The sequence below is a fragment of the Ictidomys tridecemlineatus genome, chromosome 12 (genome assembly GCF_052094955.1).
Source record: "Ictidomys tridecemlineatus isolate mIctTri1 chromosome 12, mIctTri1.hap1, whole genome shotgun sequence".
Lineage (NCBI taxonomy): Eukaryota > Metazoa > Chordata > Mammalia > Rodentia > Sciuridae > Ictidomys > Ictidomys tridecemlineatus.
Genome location: NC_135488.1, coordinates 119,394,526 through 119,413,506, shown reverse-complemented (window position 1 = coordinate 119,413,506; position 18,981 = coordinate 119,394,526). Strand labels below are relative to the sequence as shown.

Genomic DNA, 18,981 nt, shown 5'->3' with positions numbered 1-18,981 from the left:
CTGACCACTCTGCCCACATGAGCTGTCCACTCAGGTCTTTCTCACCCTCCTCTCTGTCTGTCCACTCTGCCCACATGAGCTGTCCTCCACTCCAGTCTTTCTCACCCTCCTCTCTGTCTGTCCACTCTGCCCACATGAGCTGTCCTCCACTCCGGTCTTTCTCACCCTCCTCTCTGTCTGTCCACTCTGCCCACATGAGCTGTCCTCCACTTGGGGTCTTTCTCACCCTCCTCTCTGTCTGACCACTCTGCCCACATGAGCTGTCCTCCACTCGGGGTCTTTCTCACCCTCCTCTCTGTCTGACCACTCTGCCCACATGAGCTGTCCTCCACTCCAGTCTTTCTCACCCTCCTCTCTGTCTGACCACTCTGCCCACATGAGCTGTCCACTCGAGTCTTTCTCACCCTCCTCTCTGTCTGTCCACTCTGCCCACATGAGCTGTCCTCGACTCCAGTCTTCCTCACCCTCCTCTCTGTCTGTCCACTCTGCCCACATGAGCTGTCCTCTACTCTGGTCTTTCTCACCCTTCTCTCTGTCTGACCACTCTGCCCACATGAGCTGTCCTCCACTCGGGGTCTTTCTCATCCTCCTCTCTGTCTGTCCACTCTGCCCACATGAGCTGTCCTCCACTTGGGGTCTTTCTCACCCTTCTCTGTCTGTCCACTCTGCCTTCACGTCGTCCTTTCTTCTTGTGGTACCCTGGAGGGTGTCTTGTGAGGGGCGTCTTCCTCTGCAGCCCCCACCTGGAGACAGGACCTGCGCCTGGCAGGTACCAGGAAGACTGGTGAACAAGTGAATGACGGTCCCCAATGTCCACCCAGGAGGAACAATGCTAGCTTAAGAATCCTTGGCCAGAGATGAGCCCAAGTCTGACCAAAGGAGCAGTTGACCGATTGCCAAGGAAGACACGATTCTTATCATTTTAGTGGATGAGATCAATTAAATAAAACAGACTTATATGTGTGTGTGTGTGTTTGTATATATATTATTAATCCTATATATAAAGGATTAATAAGGAAAAGGCTCGGGCTAGCATGCGTGAGGTACTGGGTTCGATCCTCAGCACCACATAAAAATAAAACAAATATATAAAGGCATTCTGTCCATCTACAACTACAAAAAAATTAAAAAAATAAGGAAAAGGCTCAAAAAGGTAATATGGTTCCATTTATAACTTAACTTATTAAGAATTTCCTGGATTATATTCTTAAAGTGTTTTGTATTTTTTTTACATTAATGTACAGTATTTCTGATAATGTATGTTGCTTCATTCAGACATGAGTTCTTATGCATTACCAAGGCACCTGCTTATGTATGGATGGGGACCACAGGGGACTGTATCCATGGTGAACAACCTAGTAGCATCACCCAGTTCATATTACAATCACCACCTTTCACACCAGGTCCATCACTCAGAGCTGACTTTATGATATGTCAGAAGTGTTCCTTGTAAATTTTATCAGTCTTTGCATATGCATGATGAACAACGTGCTGATATCATGTTTGTCTTCCCTCATCCCAGATAACCATGACATCATACATAGTGTGCCAACGTCATGGGGTTCCAAGACCACCCGACCCCCACCACATCATGCACAGTGTGCAAACATCATGGGGTTCCATGATCACCTGACCCCCACCATGATGCACAGTGTACCAACATCATGGGGTTCCAAGACCACCTGACCCCCACCACATCATGCACAGTGTGCCAACATCATGGGGTTCCATGATCACCCAACCCCCACCATCATGCACAGTGTGCCAACATCATGGGGTTCCAAGACCACCTGACCCCCATCACATCATACATAGTGTGCCAACTTCATGGGGTTCCATGACCACCCGACCCCCATCATCATGCACAGTGTGCCAACATCATGGGGTTCCATGACCCCCTGACCCCCACCACATCATGCACAGTGTGCCAACATTCTGGGGTTCCATGACCACCTGACCCCCACCATCACGCACAGTGTGCCAACATCATGGGGTTCCATGACCACCCAACCCCCACCATCATGCACAGTGTGCCAACATCATGGGGTTCCATGACCCCCTGACCCCCATCACATCATACATAGTGTGCCAACTTCATGGGGTTCCATGACGACCTGACCCCCATCATCATGCACAGTGTGCCAACATCATGGGGTTCCATGACCTCCTGACCCCCACCATCATGCACAGTATGTCAACATCATGGCGTTCCATGACCACCCGAACCCCACCGCATCATGTACAGTGTGCCAACATCATGGGGTTCCATGACCACCCGACCCCCACCACATCATGCACAATGTGCCAACATCATGGGGTTCCATGACCACCCAACCCCCACCACATCATGCACAGTGTGCCAACATCATGGGGTTCCATGACCACCCGACCCCCACCACATCATGCACAGTGTGCCAACATCATGGGGTTCCATGACCACCCGACCCCCACCACATCATGCACAGTGTGCAACATCATGGGGTTCCATGACCACCCGACCCCCACCACATCATGCACAGTGTGCCAACATCATGGGGTTCCATGACCACCTGATCCCCACCACATCATGCACAGTGTGCCAACATCATGGGGTTCCATGACCACCCGACCCCCACCACATCATGCACAGTGTGCAACATCATGGGGTTCCATGACCACCCGACCCCCACCACATCATGCACAGTGTGCCAACATCATGGGGTTCCATGACCACCTGATCCCCACCACATCATGCACAGTGTGCCAACATCATGGGGTTCCATGACCACCCGACCCCCACCACATCATGCACAGTGTGCAACATCATGGGGTTCCATGACCACCCGACCCCCACCACATCATGCACAGTGTGCAACATCATGGGGTTCCATGACCACCCGACCCCCACCACATCATGCACAGTGTGCCAACATCATGGGGTTCCATGACCACCCGACCCCCACCACATCATGCACAGTGTGCCAACATCATGGGGTTCCATGACCACCCGACCCCTACCACATCATGCACAGTGTGCCAACATCATGGGGTTCCATGACCACCCGACCCCCACCACATCATGCACAGTGTGCCAACATCATGGGGTTTCATGACCACCAAACCCCCATCACATCATGCACAGTGTGCCAACATCATGGGGTTCCATGATCACCCGACCCCCACCACATCATGCACAGTGTGCCAACATCATGGGGTTCCATGACCACCTGACCCCCATCACATCATGCACAGTGTGCCAACATCATGGGGTTCCATGACCACCTGACCCCCACCATCATGTACAGTGTGCCAACATCATGGGGTTCCATGACCACCTGACCCCCACCACATCATGCACAGTGTGCCAACATTATGGGGTTCCATGACCACCTGACCCCCATCACATCATACACAGTGTGCCAACATCATGGGGTTCCATGACCACCCGACCCCCACCACATCATGCACAGTGTGCCAACATCATGGGGTTCCATGACCACCTGACCCCCACCATCATGTACAGTGTGCCAACATCATGGGGTTCCATGACCACCTAACTCCCACCATCATGCACAGTGTGCCAACATCATGGGGTTCCATGACCACCTGACCCCCACCACATCATGCACAGTGTGCCAACATCATGGGGTTCCATGACCACCTGACCCCCACCATCATGTACAGTGTGCCAACATCATGGGGTTCCATGACCACCTGACCCCCACCATCATGTACAGTGTCCCAACATCATGGGGTTCCATGACCACCCAACTCCCACCATCATGCACAGTGTGCCAACATCATGGGGTTCCATGACCACCCAACTCCCACCATCATGTACAGTGTGCCAACATCATGGGGTTCCATGACCACCCAACTCCCACCATCATGCACAGTGTGCAACATCATGGGGGTTCCATGACCACCCAACTCCCACCATCATGTACAGTGTGCCAACATCATGGGGTTCCATGACCACCCAACTCCCACCATCATGTACAGTGTGCCAACATCATGGGGTTCCATGACCACCCAACTCCCACCATCATGTACAGTGTGCCAACATCATGGGGTTCCATGACCACCTGACCCCCACCACATCATGCAGTGTGCCAACATCAGTGGTTCCTGATTAGGCTGCATGACTGCCCTGACCCCCATTGCATCATATACAGTGTGGTTACTGTTACAGTTTAGCTAGGAGGAGTCCCTCAAAACCTCTCATGTGAAGCAATGCAAGAGTGTCCAGAGGTGAGTGATTATATCCTGAGTTTCCCTCTCATAGGGATTAACCAGGTGGTGCCGTAGGCAGGGGGAGCGGGCTGGAGGGAGTCACTGGGGGTATGCCTTGGGCCTTTGGGGCTCATACTATGTCCCTTGCTAGCAGAGTCTCTCTACTTCCTGATGCTGGGCTCTGAGATGCTGTCCCCTCCACTCTCTGCCCCCGTCTCTTCATGGTGTCTTGCCTCACCTGGGCCCCAGAGCAATGGAGTGGCTGTCTGTGGACTGAGAACTCAGAAACCATGAACCTAGACAGACCTTTCCTCTTCTCCCTTGTCTTGACAAGTCCTTTGTCCACAGCAGTGAGGACGCTGACACACTGACATCATGTCCATCCCACCTCCTGTGACTCCCAAGTGGAGTCCAAGCTTCTGCTTGGTGGCCCCCTGCCAGCACATACAACCAGAACCAGCCAAAGCCTCCTCAGTTGGCTTGGCCACACAGCCTCCTCCCGTCTTAGATGGAGGGCATCATGTAGGCCTGGCATCTCAGATGCCTCTTCCTGTTCTATTCCAGACTCCTCTGAGTATTTGCTCCAGAATTGTAGATGGACCCACGTTCCTGGGGTGGGGGGGTGGTGACTGAGCCATGATCTCATTTCCAGCCTTCTTCCTCCTGAGCCTGCTCTGGCTTCATAGGGAGCCTCTCACTTTGAAAAGGACGGGTGTCTATAGTCACTTTAAAAACAATTCGGCTCACAGAGAGGACTCCGTGTCCTGTACCCCACCGCTGTGTGGGGGTACAAGCCCTGTCCTCTGTGAGCAGAAGGACATTCCTAGCAAGCACCACCGACACATGGACATGTGTTGCTCCAGCAGCACTACCTGACTCTCTGAGCTCACAGGGAAGATGCACTGTAGGAGGTGTCTCCACAGTGGGTCAGAATCTGGAGGTGGTCCACTCCACGTCAAGGAAGGGTCTGACTAGCAGGCCAAGTGCCAGCTGCCTGGCAACACCCTGAAGCAGTCCCCAGACTGGCGCGACGAGGCTCAACGAGAAGCCCGTGAAGAATGACGAAGTCTGGCTTTATTCTTTCTTACCTTCCCGTGCGTAAGAGATGAAGAAACTCCATCGGCACATTGAGAGTCACGCCTGCACACCCCGGAACTCCCGGAGGGGGCGCCTCCGTCGCCGTGCAGACACCAGGGTTTCTGAGGAGGCTCCCCACAGGCAGGTGGCTGTGCCCGGAGGGGTTCAGCCGCCCCTCGAGGTGGGGAAGCAGCCAGACCTGGTGCAGTGGCCTGGTGGGAGAGGCCGGGAGGGCATGCCCACAGAGCCCAGGCCTGGGAGGCGCGGGGGGAGCACATCCAGTGAGTAGAGATTATGTGGAAACCCCCGTCCTGCTACAAAGCACGGCACTCGAGAACCTTGCTCTCTCTAGTAATGACCTGGCCCTGCCCCTGCTCACAGAGCGCACTCTGCCTGCACCAGGAGAGGGCTGCCCTGGCCGAGCAGGAGCCATGCTCCCTGGCCCAGGCTTTGCCTGTGGGACGAGGTCCGGGAGTTCCCGGGTGTGCAGGCGTGACTCTCAATGTGCCGATGGAGTTTCTTCATCTCTTACGCATGGGAAGGTAAGAAAGAATAAAGCCAGACTTCTTTCTTCCCTCTGGCGTCCACTGTCTGTTCTGGCACCAAGAGTGCCACCTCACTGCCTCCTGGGAGTCCTCTGCTGTCTTAGCCAGCATCTGGGGGGCCTTCAGCACCTGCGACCACCGTGGAGCTGTGCCTTGGGGCCTTGTAGACCTGGCATGCCGGCTGGCAGATGGGCTCTCCACACGTGTGGGAACGTGAATACACACCTCACACCCAGAGGATCACACATGCGTAGACACACATCCTTAGGCCCCGAGAGGTGGCCATGAGAAGCAGTGCTTCCTCTGGGGACCAAGCACTTCCCTCTGAGGCAGCCTTGCCCAGCACTTCCTCCGGGGACCAAGCACTTCCCCTGCTGCTGGCCTGACCACAGACAAGCCTCTAGCATTGTCACGTGACGTGGTCTGGCGCTCTGTAGAGTTTTGTTCAATGACATACCTTGGGATAGGGTGGGCTTGTATAATATCCCCCCTTAAAAAGTCAGAGTGTTCCACGACTTGAACACAGCGTGATGAATGTTGACGTGGTTTGCAGAACCTGCTCTTACCAATGAGACTCCGTGAAGTAGCCACACTTCTCAAGGCCTACCTGAGACAGGTGCCATTGAAAAGCCCCAGTGCTCACCTCCGCCCTGGGAGGGTAAAGTCCCTGATATGCAGAGGAGGAAAGCAGGCCCCTAGAGATCCAGACCCAAGACCACGGCTGCTCAGGGTGAGCCAGGTGGGGCCCAGGGGAGGTCCGGGGTCAGTGGGGTGGCTGTCTGGACAGTGTGAAGAGGGCATCGTTGCCTGCCTGGCCCTCCCTGCATTCTGCACAGAAGCGTGTCCAGGCAGAGTTCCTGCAGGTGGTGTGTCCTTCCCAAGTGTACTGAGGACTGCTGACGGTCATCCCCAGCTCAGCACTGTCTCCCAGTACCCCTGTTGGGCTGGGGCAGTGGAGCCCAGCTGGGGTTGGGCAGGGGACACATGGAGCTCTTGCTAGTGGAAGACCCAGTGCACCTTCCTTGGGTCTCTGGTGCCTTTGCCGGTTCCAGCTCTGCTGCTGTGACATTTGGCCTGTTATTAAGTCCCTACATCCACCGAGCGCTCTGTTCTAGTGGGGCTGTTTCTCGCTGGCTGGCGAGGGCAGTAGGAGCTACACCTGCGCCCAGACTCCTGTCTTCCACGCTGTCTTGGGAGCGCGGTGGTTGGAGAGGACTCACCCGCTCTTCTACGGCATCACATTGAAGTCAGAGGACCTCAGGTCCTGGACCCTCACTCAGGCAGCTTTGGGAAGTTCCTTTCCTTTCTATCTCTGAGTGTACCTGGGCTGGGTTTCCACATCTACAGAGCTCCCTGGGAGGTCAAGGCCATGTGGCCGTGCTGTGGTCACTTAGAATATGTGCAGGAGGCCAAGGAAGATGGGTCCCTGGGGACAACTGCCCCACCCCAAAGGCACCACCAAAGCAGGGGCTGTGTGCTGACCCTGCCAGGAGCCACGAGGGTCACGCATCACTCAACGTCGGCGTTCTTTGGCAGATATCTATAGAAACTGCTTTGTACAAGGCTCAGAATATTGAAGTTTCTTTTTAGGGGCAGAAAATTTGAAAGTTGAAAACATTACCTTTTTGTGATAGAATTTGGTCAACTACCCATAAAAGGAGTTGATATGAGCACAGAGGTTTCTGTAGCTGCTCTCACTAGGGACTGAAGCAGGACATCCTCCTAAGAGACTGGCAATGACTCTTCATGGGTCAGACAGCACTGCCTCTCTGTCCAACAAAAGCTAAGACCTGGTGTTACGATCTGGATGGGAGGTGTCCCCCCTTAGCTCACATGTGAGGCAATGCAAGAAGGCTCAATGTGAGCAGAAATGATTGGATTATCAGAGTCTTGGCCAATCAGCGGCTCAATCCCCTGATGGGATTCACTGAGTGGGGATTGAAGTGCTGGGTGTGGCTGGAGGAGGTGGGAATGAGGGCGTGGCTTTGAGTACCTATTCGCCTCTGGAGAGTGGAGCCTCTCTGCTTCCTGATCACTGTGATGTGAGCTGCTTCCCTCTGCCACACCCTGGTCCATACTGTTCAGCCTCCTGTCGAGCTCTGAGAAATGGAGCTGGCCTTCTATGGACTAAGACCTCTGAAACTGTGAGCCCTCAAATAAATTTATTATTTATTTGAAATTTACAAATAATAAATTTCCTCTCTCTCTACAGTTGTTCTGGTCAGATCCTTTAGTCACAGCAGTGGAAAAGCTGACTGAGACACCCAGGAAGGGTGAGACTCCTCCCAAGGAGCAGCTGTGAAAGCAGCAGACCAGGCCAGCACCGGCTGGACCCAGACAGTTTCTCAGGCAAGCCGCAGGAGGCAGGTTCTCACACCACAGATTTTACCAGGGAATTTTCAGGTGTGGGGTGTGCTAGAGCTGAGCCTGCAGAGGCCTGACACCCAGCACCCGCTGAGCAGGTCCACACAGCATGTGCTCAGTCCTGAGACATTCAAAACCACTGTGAGCCAGTGGCCTCAGACACAGCCATGGCACACTCCACTGCCCTTCTCCCTGTCCCTAAGAGCGACTTAAAAATGAGTCTGAGCAGCTCAGGAAAGGACACCACTGCCTGTTGCTGCTGTAAATCTGAATGTGCACCTTCAGCAAAATGTGGGGTCCTCTCAGCATCTTTGGGTTTATAAGGTTCCCTGGATGCTCGTCTGGGGACCTGGGAGAAGGGGCCTCTGTACTCTGAGGTTAGTGCTGGAAATCCAAGTCTGCCTGGAGTGCCTGTGGCTGGGGGTACTGAGGCACCGCAGGAGCCCACCTCACAGCCCCGAAAGGAGCTGTGTTCTCCATGCCCACTGCAGGAGGAGATCGGCATTGTAGAGACAGCGCATCCCTGGGGCTCCCTGCCTGGCCCAGGTGGACCCTCTGCAGCCCATGACTGATCCAAGGTCTCAAAGAACCTCACCCACTTCCCACCTTGCTTTAATCAGACACCTACTGGCTGCAGGAAATTGTGCTCAGTTGGGAGGAAAGAAATTTCATGGTGTGCAGTTTTACCACATTCCAGGATAGGAGGGCAGATGGGTGATTGGTACCTTACTTTCCAAAAGCCTGGTGTCCCACAACTTGAAGGATGACGTCAGGAGAAGTGCAAGTTTCTACTGTTTCCTAAGCTGAACTCCAGAAAAGTCAAATCTCAAATAATCTGATTCATTCTAACTAACTGGAATACTTTATAGCATCGTGTTGTAATGAATACTGTTATAAAGGAGAGCAACAAATTCAGAAAATGATCAGGGAAGCAATCCAGGGGGATCACCGTGAGAATGAGGGAAGAGTGTCTTTGTTGATGTGGGGATGGTCTCCACAGAGCAGGACTGTAAATTGTTTGGCTGTTTTTTGGGCAAAGACATGTGCATGGGATGATATCTTAAAGCCACACGGATGGCTTTTGCATTATTAAGTGAAGTCACTGGATTTAGCAGTTTACAAATGCTTTGTGTGTGTCTGCACAGTGCTTTAGGTATGCACACAATGTTATATATCACAGGAAGGGGCACAGCAATAATAAAGTCACTCTCTGCCCATGGCTTTGCAGACGTGGTAGAGGCAGCTCATGGTGACTGGAAAGTAAACCGCATGCCTAGCGTAGAGCCCACGCGGGCCATCTACTAAGGGTAGAGCAGACCCACTGACTTCTCTGCACATTCATTGCTCAGATGTCAATTATGGATATGGATGTGAATTGGAAGAGCACAGACTTCACAGGGTTTCAATGAGGAAATTAGGTAAAGGGCACTTTCAGGGCTGCTGAGAGCCACAGCCAGTTGGAATGACACATGGCATTTTTGAGGGAGGAGTGGTTGAGAGGTGACTAGGGAGCCATTGAGATGATGATGGTTATGTTAAGCTGTGTATTCAATTGTATATTAGACCCCTGCTGACCGCCTGGGCTGCTACTTTGGAGTTCTCACTTGGGATTCCTGGAGAGTTGGGGAAGTGCCGGAGGAGGGATTTCCGGTTGGTGGTGTTCCTGGAAGGGCCACGTGGATGGGTTCGCAGGAGGTCTGATAATTAAGGAGTTCCTGTTTTGAACCTACAAGTGCCTTGTGGCGGCTGGGTTATTTTGTGCCCAGCCAGACTGCGGCACAGGGCCACGCTTGGCAACCAGTGAGCGTCCTGCCGCCTAATCGGCTCTGTGTGGACGCGTGCATTGGACTCATGTTACATCTCATTTGACCTTTTTTTGCCTGTCTATCCCTATTTTACAGAAAAATAAACCAAGGCTTTGAGTGATTTGCCCAAATGTCGCTGGCAGCTCAGGGCTAAGGCCAGAGTCTGTTTTTAAGAAATTCTCTCCAAAGGGTTAAAGAACACAGACGGATGGAGTTGGAGCCTTTTCAGCAGATGCCCAGTCCCGGACATGTGACCGTTTTCTTTAAAAGAGTCACCATTCAGAACCGATTGTGAAGGTTTTCAGGGAAAGGACCCTGATTTCCCTCTGGGTAAAGTCTTTGGGTGGCAGTGGGCTGTGGGGTGTGGCTCTGCTCTTTGCAGCTGCAGGAGCAACAGCGGTGGGGCTGGTGGCTCGCAGGCCTCGAGGGACAGGAGCTCTCGCAGTCTGAATCCTGCTCCATGGCACTTTTACTTCTCCTGACAGAGCAAGCCCCAAAGTCCTTCTACAATGGAGTGCTGCCGAGGTCAGCACTGTAGGCAGAAAGGGGACACCTGGAGGGGAAAACAGGTAGGGAGAGCCCAGAGCTGCTGGGCAGGGGCAGGGCCTGAGGGCAGTGGCAGCCCCCTCCTCCACGAGGCTCTGATGGGGAGGCAGGACGAGCAGAGGGCTGCGCTACAGTGAGACAACCTGCACAAGAGCCGCGGCGCCACGGCCACCCACTGACCGTGACGCTGGACACTGGGGGTGGAAAGAGTGGGAGCAGGAGAGGACACCATGTGTCTCGAGGACCCAGGAGGACTGTGGGTCCTTATGCTGGGCCCTCTACTCTGTGCTCCTTCTGACAGGGAAAGAGACCAAGCCACGTGACCTCCTGTTCCTGTGTCCTCCTGACCAATGAGCTGTGTGTGAGGTGCTGACAGGTGACCTGCCAGCCTGGAGCGGGGAACACACTTGGCACAGAGGGTGCACCCTGGGCCTCTCTGCAGCCCACTGGGACTCCTGTGGCCAACTGGCCACGCCTCCAGGGAAAGGCCTTCTCTTGTTTCTTTAATACGTCCAGGGTCTGGAAGAGGTCCTGGCACGCGGGAGCACACAGCGTGGTGGAGAGGAGCAGGGCGTGAAGGGTGGTCAACACTCGTCCCTCAGCCTGGGCGAGGCTGGTGGTAGTGACCGTGGCCTCTCCTGCAGGAAGCTTCGCTCCTGCAATCCCCAAGCCTGACTTTTGCATGTTTTTCTGAGGCTTGGAAACAGACTTGGCGTAGAGGCCGAAGTTTAAAGGACTCTGGAATAGTGGTCTGGGTGCCCAGGGCTTCCTCTCCGTCTGCAACTCCAGCTCTCTTCCCAGGGCACTCGGGCCTGGCACAGGTGCCTTTCGCCCCTGGGGATGGTGCCCTTATGGGGAGCGGTGGGCAGCCCTCCTGGGGGAGCTGGGCGGCCCAGCACAGGAAGGCAGCAGAAGGCCCCCCAGGGTCCAGGCTGCCATGGAACCTGACGCGTGGGAGCCCAGGCACACAGGCAGGCACAGGAGGCACCACTTCCAGCCAGGGCCTCCGTGATGCCCGCAAGTCGTGTGCATCTAAGACACGGTGTCTCCTGTCCCCTGGGAACCACTGTCCCCTGGAGGCCCACTGAGGTTCAATTCATGGCAGAGACCACTCAGAACAGTCCCTGAACCCGAGGAAGTGTGGCTCAACATGGAGAGCCATGAAGACGCTGAGTGTTGAAAAGTCAAACAGAAATGACTTCTGATCCTGAGGGCAGTGTTTGAGAGAACTGATGTTTGACTTTTATCATATTCTTATTCTATTTAACATTTCCTATTGATCATCACAACCAGGCTCAGAAAAAGGGGGTGATAAATCTGAAGTTGTTTCTCAAACTGAACAAAAATAATTAAAGTCACACTCTAATTGCATGTGCAAATTCACTGCTAGAAAGAATTAAAGCCTGCTTTCATTTGACTAGGAAATGTAGCCTCCTGCTCTAGAGACGCAAAGCAATGCTGATCAATACCTCAAGGCCGTTATTTTTATTTTCAGAAATTGAAAAGCCCATTCTAAAATTCATGGGGTATCTCAAGAGACCCTGAATAGCCAAAACTGTATTATAAAAGAGCCAAGGTGAAGATTTCATGTATCCTGATTCCCGACTCACTGCAAAGTTATAGTGGTCCAAGGAGCACAGGATTGTCAGGACACACATGAAGACAAACGGAATCAGATGGACAGAAGTCACATACATAGCCAAAGGACTTTCCAAAGGGGGCCACTTCCATTCAGCGGGGAAAGACAGTCTTTCCAACAAACCACACTGGGAAAATTGCCTATTCACACGCAAAAGAATAAAGTGCAACTTTTACCTTAACCTACACTAAAATTAACTCCAGATAGTCAGTGACCTAGACATAAATGCAAAACATAGAAAACTCTTGGAAGAAAACACAGAAAAAAATCTTCCTGACATTGGATTTGATGATGATTTTTTTGGTGATACTGAATATATTTTCATGTGCTTATTGGCAAAAGCATAGGCAACAAATAAAAACTAATTAGATTATATTAATAAAAACCACACTGACCATCTTGTGCATCAAAGGACATCAACAACAGAGTGAAACCCACCCATGACATGGGAGAAAATATTTGAAAGCATATATCTTGTAAAGGGTTGATATCCATAACATATAAAGAGTTCCTGTAAATAAATAGCAAAAACTACCTGGTTAAAGCAAAGGACTTAAATGCACATTTCTCCAAAAAATATGCAAATTGCCAATAAGCACATGCATATATGTTCAATATCACTAATCTTTAGGTAAATGCCAATAAAATTACAATGAGAATCCATTTCCACAGTCATTAGGGTGGCCACAATCAAACACAACACACACACACACATACACACACACACACACACACACACACACACACACACAGAAATCAGTAGTACTGGTTCGGATGTGGAAACTGGAACGACTGTTCGCAGTTGGTGGGAGTGTGGAAGGGCACAGTCACTACAGAAAGAGCACATCATCTACTCAAAGAACAAACTGGCATGGGATCCACATGACCCAGCAAAGCCATGTGGGTACAGCATCCCCCCCCACAAGGCCAAAGGACATGACGATGCTCAGGGGGAGAGCAATAGCGTCCACTCAGCCAGCAGCAGGAAGCCCCACATGTGGGCTCTGAGGGGACAGTGGAGCCCCTCAGCCTCAGGTGGGGAAGGGAGCTTCCAAGACAGCATGAAACAAATAGAAACAAGGTGCGGTGGCTGCACTCCTGTGGTCCCTGCAGTGTCTGGGGACACTGGGTAGTGGCTGCAAAGGCTGAGAGGAGGGAGGGGGTCGTGGTTCTGCAAGAGAAGGTCTGGCAATGCGAGAATGAGCTCAGTGCCACCGACTGCATTCTAAGAATTGTTGAGCAGGACCCTCTGTCCTAGGCACTGAGCACTGTTGATTCAAGCACCCTCAGCCACCCCTGAGCTCTGCAAGGAGCAAGCCCCAACCCCAACAGGGCACGGGGAGGCCTGTGCGGTGACTGATGGCCACCCACAGAACCCTGGGTAAAGAAGCGCAGTCCCAATGCCTGCTTCAGTTCCTCAGTGTGCCTGCTCCGCCCGCAGCAGAGGAGGCCGCAGAGGAGCCCCAGGGGGACCAGGCTTGCTGACTGGATCAGAGTCGCTCAGGTCCACGTCTAGCAACAGAGGACACGGTGCACGGTGACCCTGAATGAGTGCTCCTCAAGGTCAGGCCATCTGGTACTCCTTGCAAGGAGAAACCCCTCCATTCTCAAGGCCAGGCTCACGCCTTTGCAAAGTAGCACATTTTAAGATGAGAATACAAGCTTGCTTGTTACCTTCATGTGGCTCCTGGAATATCCATGTGTCCATGGGCCAGCGGGGCGTCTCCTGACCCGCCGTGGGTACCGCAGGATTCACAAACACCGGATCAGGTTCAGTAACTACATCTTCCCTCTTTCTCCAGATGCGGCCACTCTAGAGAAGAACAAGAAGGCAGAAAAATGAGGCTGCCATTCACAGTTAAGCAAAAGTCCTGCACGTGGGGTATGAAGATTACTAGCTGAGCTCCAGAAGCGAGCAGGACAGTAACCAGCCCAGAGCACAGCTAGAGGGGAGGCAGGGAGGCCAGAGCTGGCCTCCCGACTGCACCACAACTTGTTGCTCCCCAAATGCCCACACCCAAAAAGGGGGAGAGGGCACCCAATGGGTTGGTGCCATTTCAACTGAAATTCCTTCCTCAAGGTTCTCAGTAATTTCAATTCCTTTGGCACCTCTCCTTTCAGAACCACGGCAGTTAAAAAATCAGGGAGAAGTCACAGCATGCTGTCCCACAGCCAGCCTGTCAGATGAGGACTCTCTGAGAACATGGTGAGTTTTCCAGAAAGCCCTGTGGGCGGCTCCTCATCTGGGGTTGGGCGGAAGTGCTGTTTCCTCATCTGTACGGCTCCCTGCGTCTTCAAGAACTGGACTCTGCACACCAGAACCTAAGATGACCCAACACACAAACCAAGCCAGACCCCTCATCCCTGCTGCCCTATACCGACTGTAGGACTGCCCTCAGGGGCTCACCATGACACTGTGACACGGCTCCAGGTGAACACCTGGGCTTAGAGCAATGAATTATTATTGGTTGTGCTACAGGATTCATTTCAACTTTCTCTATGTTAATATTCATGCTGTATGAAAAGAGATTTACTTTCCCCCTTTAACAAGGGTATATACTTAATTTACTTTAAATTAACTATGCAGTCAATAACACACATTATTTGCTCAAAATGCAGGAATGGCCATTATTTCATGTTTGGTTCTTTACACTCATATATGAGACATTAAAATTTAATGATATGTCTTGTAATGGAAACAGGCACAAAATGACCTCTGCTTGACATTTCTGCATGTGAGGCTGAACTGACCCAGACTTGTTTACTTCCTTTTTCTTCCTTGTCCTCCCTCCTTCTTTCCTCCTCGTCCCTCCTCCTCCTTCTCTCCCTCCCTTTCTCCTCCATCCTCTCCCTCCTCCCTCCCTACCTCATCCCTCTCCCTCCCTCTCTTCCTCATTCCTGCTTCCCGTCTCTCCTTCCCTCTCTCCTCCTCTCTCCCTCCTCGTCTTCTCTCCTCTCCCTCCTCCCTCCTCCCTCCCTCCTCCCTCTCTCTCTCCTCCCTCCCTCCTCCCTCTCTCTCCTTCTCTCTCTCATCCCTCCACCCCCTCTCTCCCTCCCTCTCTCCTCTCTCCCTCCTCCCTCCCTCCCTTCCCCTCTCTCCTTCTCTCTCTCATTGCTCCACCCCCTCTCTCCCTCTGGCTCTCCTCCTCTCTCTCCCTGCTCCCTCCCTCCGTCCCCCTCTCCTTCCTTCCTTCCCCTTTCTCCTTCCCTCCCTCATTGCTCCCCCCTCCCTCCCCCTCCCTCCTCCCTCCCTCCTCCTTCCCTCCTCCTCCTTCCTCTGTTCCTCTCTCCCACCCTCCTCCCTCCTCCTCTCTCTCCCTCCTCTACCCTCTCCCCCTCCCTCCTCCCTCCCCTCTCTCCCTCCTCCCCCTCCCTCCTCCCTCCCCCTCTCTTCCTCCTCCCTCCCCTCTCTCCCTCCTTCTTCCCTCTCTCTCTCCCTCCTCCCTCCCCTCTCTCCCTCCTCCCTCCCTCCTCTTCCTATCTCTTTTTTCCTCCTCCTCCCTCTCTCCGCCCTCCCTCCTTCCCCCTCTCCCTCCCTCTCTCCTCCCTCCCTCCCTCTCTCCTCCCTCCCCCCTCCCTCCCTCTCTCCTTCCTTTCTCCCTCCCTCTTCCCTCCCTCCCCCTCCCTCCTCCTCCTTCCTCTGTTCCTCTCTCAATCCCTCCCCTCTCAGGTGTTCTTCTCAGGCTGTGTCTACGTAATGAGCCACTCCAGGACAATTTTTCTAAGTACGCTCCTTCAGTGATACAACCAGGTCATCTTCATCCTCAGTGTAGCAAAGCCTGCCTTCTGCATATTTTCACTCTGCATTGTTTTCTTTCTGACATTTAAAAAGTAACAAAGAAACAGTGATCTATGAATCCTGATTATGCGAATGTAACCTGGATGCTGGCACAGTTCTTCTGGGGCAAACGTGCTTGTTTGTATGCTATTGTTGGTGTCTTTGGGCCTGGCTGGTGGGCCTGGGGCCTGAGCCACGGACAGCCCCATGGCGCACTGCAGTCCTGTGGACTGGCGAACCCACGTGACCTCTCAGCACCTGGGCCTGACACCCTAGGACTTCAGAGCCAGCAGCCAACACCATCCAGGTGAAGCCCTGACTGAGTGCTGCTTGGAATGAAAAATGTGCTTATTTCACCCAGTTTTCAATGCAGACGCAGAAACAGCGTTTTTTGTGCTCCTGTGGTCAGCAGCTGCCCCTCGCAGCAACCTGGTGGACCTGAGCTCGGGCTCCTGCAGGACCCCTGCCCTCAGAGCCACAGTCATCAGCTACCAAACAAGGAGCTGGAGCAGGGAGGGAGGCTGGGCACCCAGCAGCTCCCCTCCCGAGACACAGCCCGGGCTGCCTCGCCTCACAGCACCAGCACTCCCAGGGTCCAGAGGGCCTTCCTGATGAGTCCTGGACCCCAGAGAGGACAGCACCCGGCTCCAGACTGTCATGAGCCATCAGCCAGCGGCAGGAAGCACAGACCTTCCCCAGGTGAGGTCAAGCCCGGACCCTCCCCAGGTGAGGTCAAGCCCGGACCCTCCCCAGGTGAGGTCAAGCCCGGACCCTCCCCAGGTGGGGTCAAGCACAGACCCTCCCCAGGTGGGGTCAAGCACAGACCCTCCCCAGGTGGGGTCAAGCCTGGACCCTCCCCAGGTGAGGTCAAGCACAGACCCTCCCCAGGTGGGGTCAAGCACAGACCCTCCCCAGGTGAGGTCAAGCACAGACCCTCCCCAGGTGAGGTCAAGCCCGGACCCTCCCCAGGTGATGTCAAGCCCGGACCCTCCCCAGGTGAGGTCAAGCACAGACCCTCTCCAGGTGAGGTCAAGCACAGACCCTCCCCAGGTGGGGTCAAGCACAGACCCTCCCCAGGTGGGGTCAAGCACAGACCCTCCCCAGGTGGGGTCAAGCCCTGACCCTCCCCAGGTGAGGTCAAGCACAGACCCTCCCCAGGTGGGGTCAAGCACAGACCCTCCCCAGGTGGGGTCAAGCCCGGACCCTCCCCAGGTGAGGTCAAGCCCGGACCCTCCCCAGGTGAGGTCAAGCCCGGACCCTCCCCAGGTGAGGTCAAGCACAGACCCTCCCCAGGTGAGGTCAAGCCCAGGCCTTCCCAGGTGAGGTCAAGCACAGACCCTCCCCAGGTGAGGTCAAGCCCGGACCCTCCCCAGGTGAGGTCAAGCCCGGACCCTCCCCAGGTGAGGTCAAGCACAGACCCTCCCCAGGTGAGGTCAAGCCCGGACCCTCCCCAGGTGGGGTCAAGCCCGGACCCTCCCCAGGTGAGGTCAAGCCGGGACCTTCCCCAGGTGAGGTCAAGCCCGGACCCTCCCCAGGTGAGGTCAAGCCCGGACCCTCCCCAGGTGAGGTCAAGCCCGGACCCTCCCCAGGTGATGTCAAGCCCGGACCCTCTCCAGATGAGGTCAAGCACAGACCCTCCCCAGGTGAGGTCAAGCCCAGGCCTTCCCCAGGTGGGGTCAAGCACGGACCCTCCCCAGGTGAGGTCAAGCCCGGACCCTCCCCAGGTGAGGTCAAGCCCGGACCCTCCCCAGGTGATGTCAAGCCCGGACCCTCTCCAGATGAGGTCAAGCACAGACCCTCCCCAGGTGAGGTCAAGCCCAGGCCTTCCCCAGGTGGGGTCAAGCACGGACCCTCCCCAGGTGAGGTCAAGCCCGGACCCTCCCCAGGTGAGGTCAAGCCCGGACCCTCCCCAGGTGAGGTCAAGCCTGGACCTTCCCCCTGAGGTCAACGTTGTGCTCACACATAGTGTGAGGGTCCAGGGCCCCATGGCCATCCTGCAGCTTCCCCAGAGGGGGGCCCGGGAGACAGGGTTGAAACGGTTTCTGGGTGTCAGAGGTGTAGTTGAGGCTTGACACCTGTTAAGGCTGGATTGGAAGTGTCCCCGGATCTCACGTTAGGCAGAGCAGAAGTGTTCAGAGGTGAAATGAGGGGATCCCAAGGACTCTGGCCAGCAGATGGACACTGTCCATCACAGCTGAGTGACAGATGGGTGGTGGAGGGAAGTGCAGGCCCTGGGGCAGGGAGGGAGGAGGCAGGTCACTGGGGCTGCCCTAGGACGTGTCTGCCTCCCGCCCCTCCCTCCTTTCTTTCCTCTCCCTCTGGCTTCCTCCCTCCTTCCCTCCTGTTCTTCTCCCCCCTCCTACTTCCCTCTCCTCCCTTCCTGTCCTCCTTCCTCCCTCTTCCCTCCCTCCTCTCCTTCATTTTGAGTTCGCCCCACACACCAGGTCCTACGCAGGCATCTGAGGGTCCTGGGCATTTGCTCCTGAGTTTAACAGGGCAGCGTGAGAAAGCTCCCCAGGAGCCCTGCTCACGGTGGGGCTTCTTGTCCCTGGACGGCGCAGTTGCCCACGTCAGATGAATGCACAGTTAAAAACTGTCCTCTGGAGCCAAGTGACATCAGCTGGGTGCTTGTCACTTGTTGTCCCTGCAAGTCCCCAGCCTTTCTCTGCACCAGATGCTAGCCCATGGAGAGATGTCCGCTGAGGGGGAGCTGGCGATTCTCACAATGACGAGATCCTGATGTCCCTGACCCAGAGCGGTCTTAGGGCAGGTCAGCTGACACAGCCTCATTGAGAGGTGTCTGTCTCCCACACAGGGCCCTGAAGCTCAGTGCAGGGAAGAACCGGTGCCGACAGGCCTCGCCCACTCCTGGAAGACCAACGCTCTGGGCCCGGGAGTCAGCTCTGCTGTGGATGCTTTTTCACCGCCTCGTCCGTCCGTCAGCCAGGAATCCACAGAGCTCAGAATTACAGACTCAATCCTGGGTCACATTGAAGTGTTTCGGGGGGTCTACTG

At 54.4% G+C, this 18,981-nt stretch overlaps 1 protein-coding gene across 21 annotated transcripts in view; it reads right to left on the bottom strand.

Annotated features, from left to right (window-relative positions):
- Positions 1-18,981, bottom strand: part of Myt1l (myelin transcription factor 1 like) — a 338,827-nt gene that overhangs the window by 157,667 nt on the left and 162,179 nt on the right. For all 21 annotated transcript variants that reach the window (XR_013429313.1, XR_013429314.1, XM_078029761.1 and 18 more), the window contains one exon: positions 13,863-14,001. The gene's annotated coding sequence lies outside the window, so the exon portion shown is untranslated. The remainder of the gene's footprint in view (positions 1-13,862; positions 14,002-18,981) is intronic.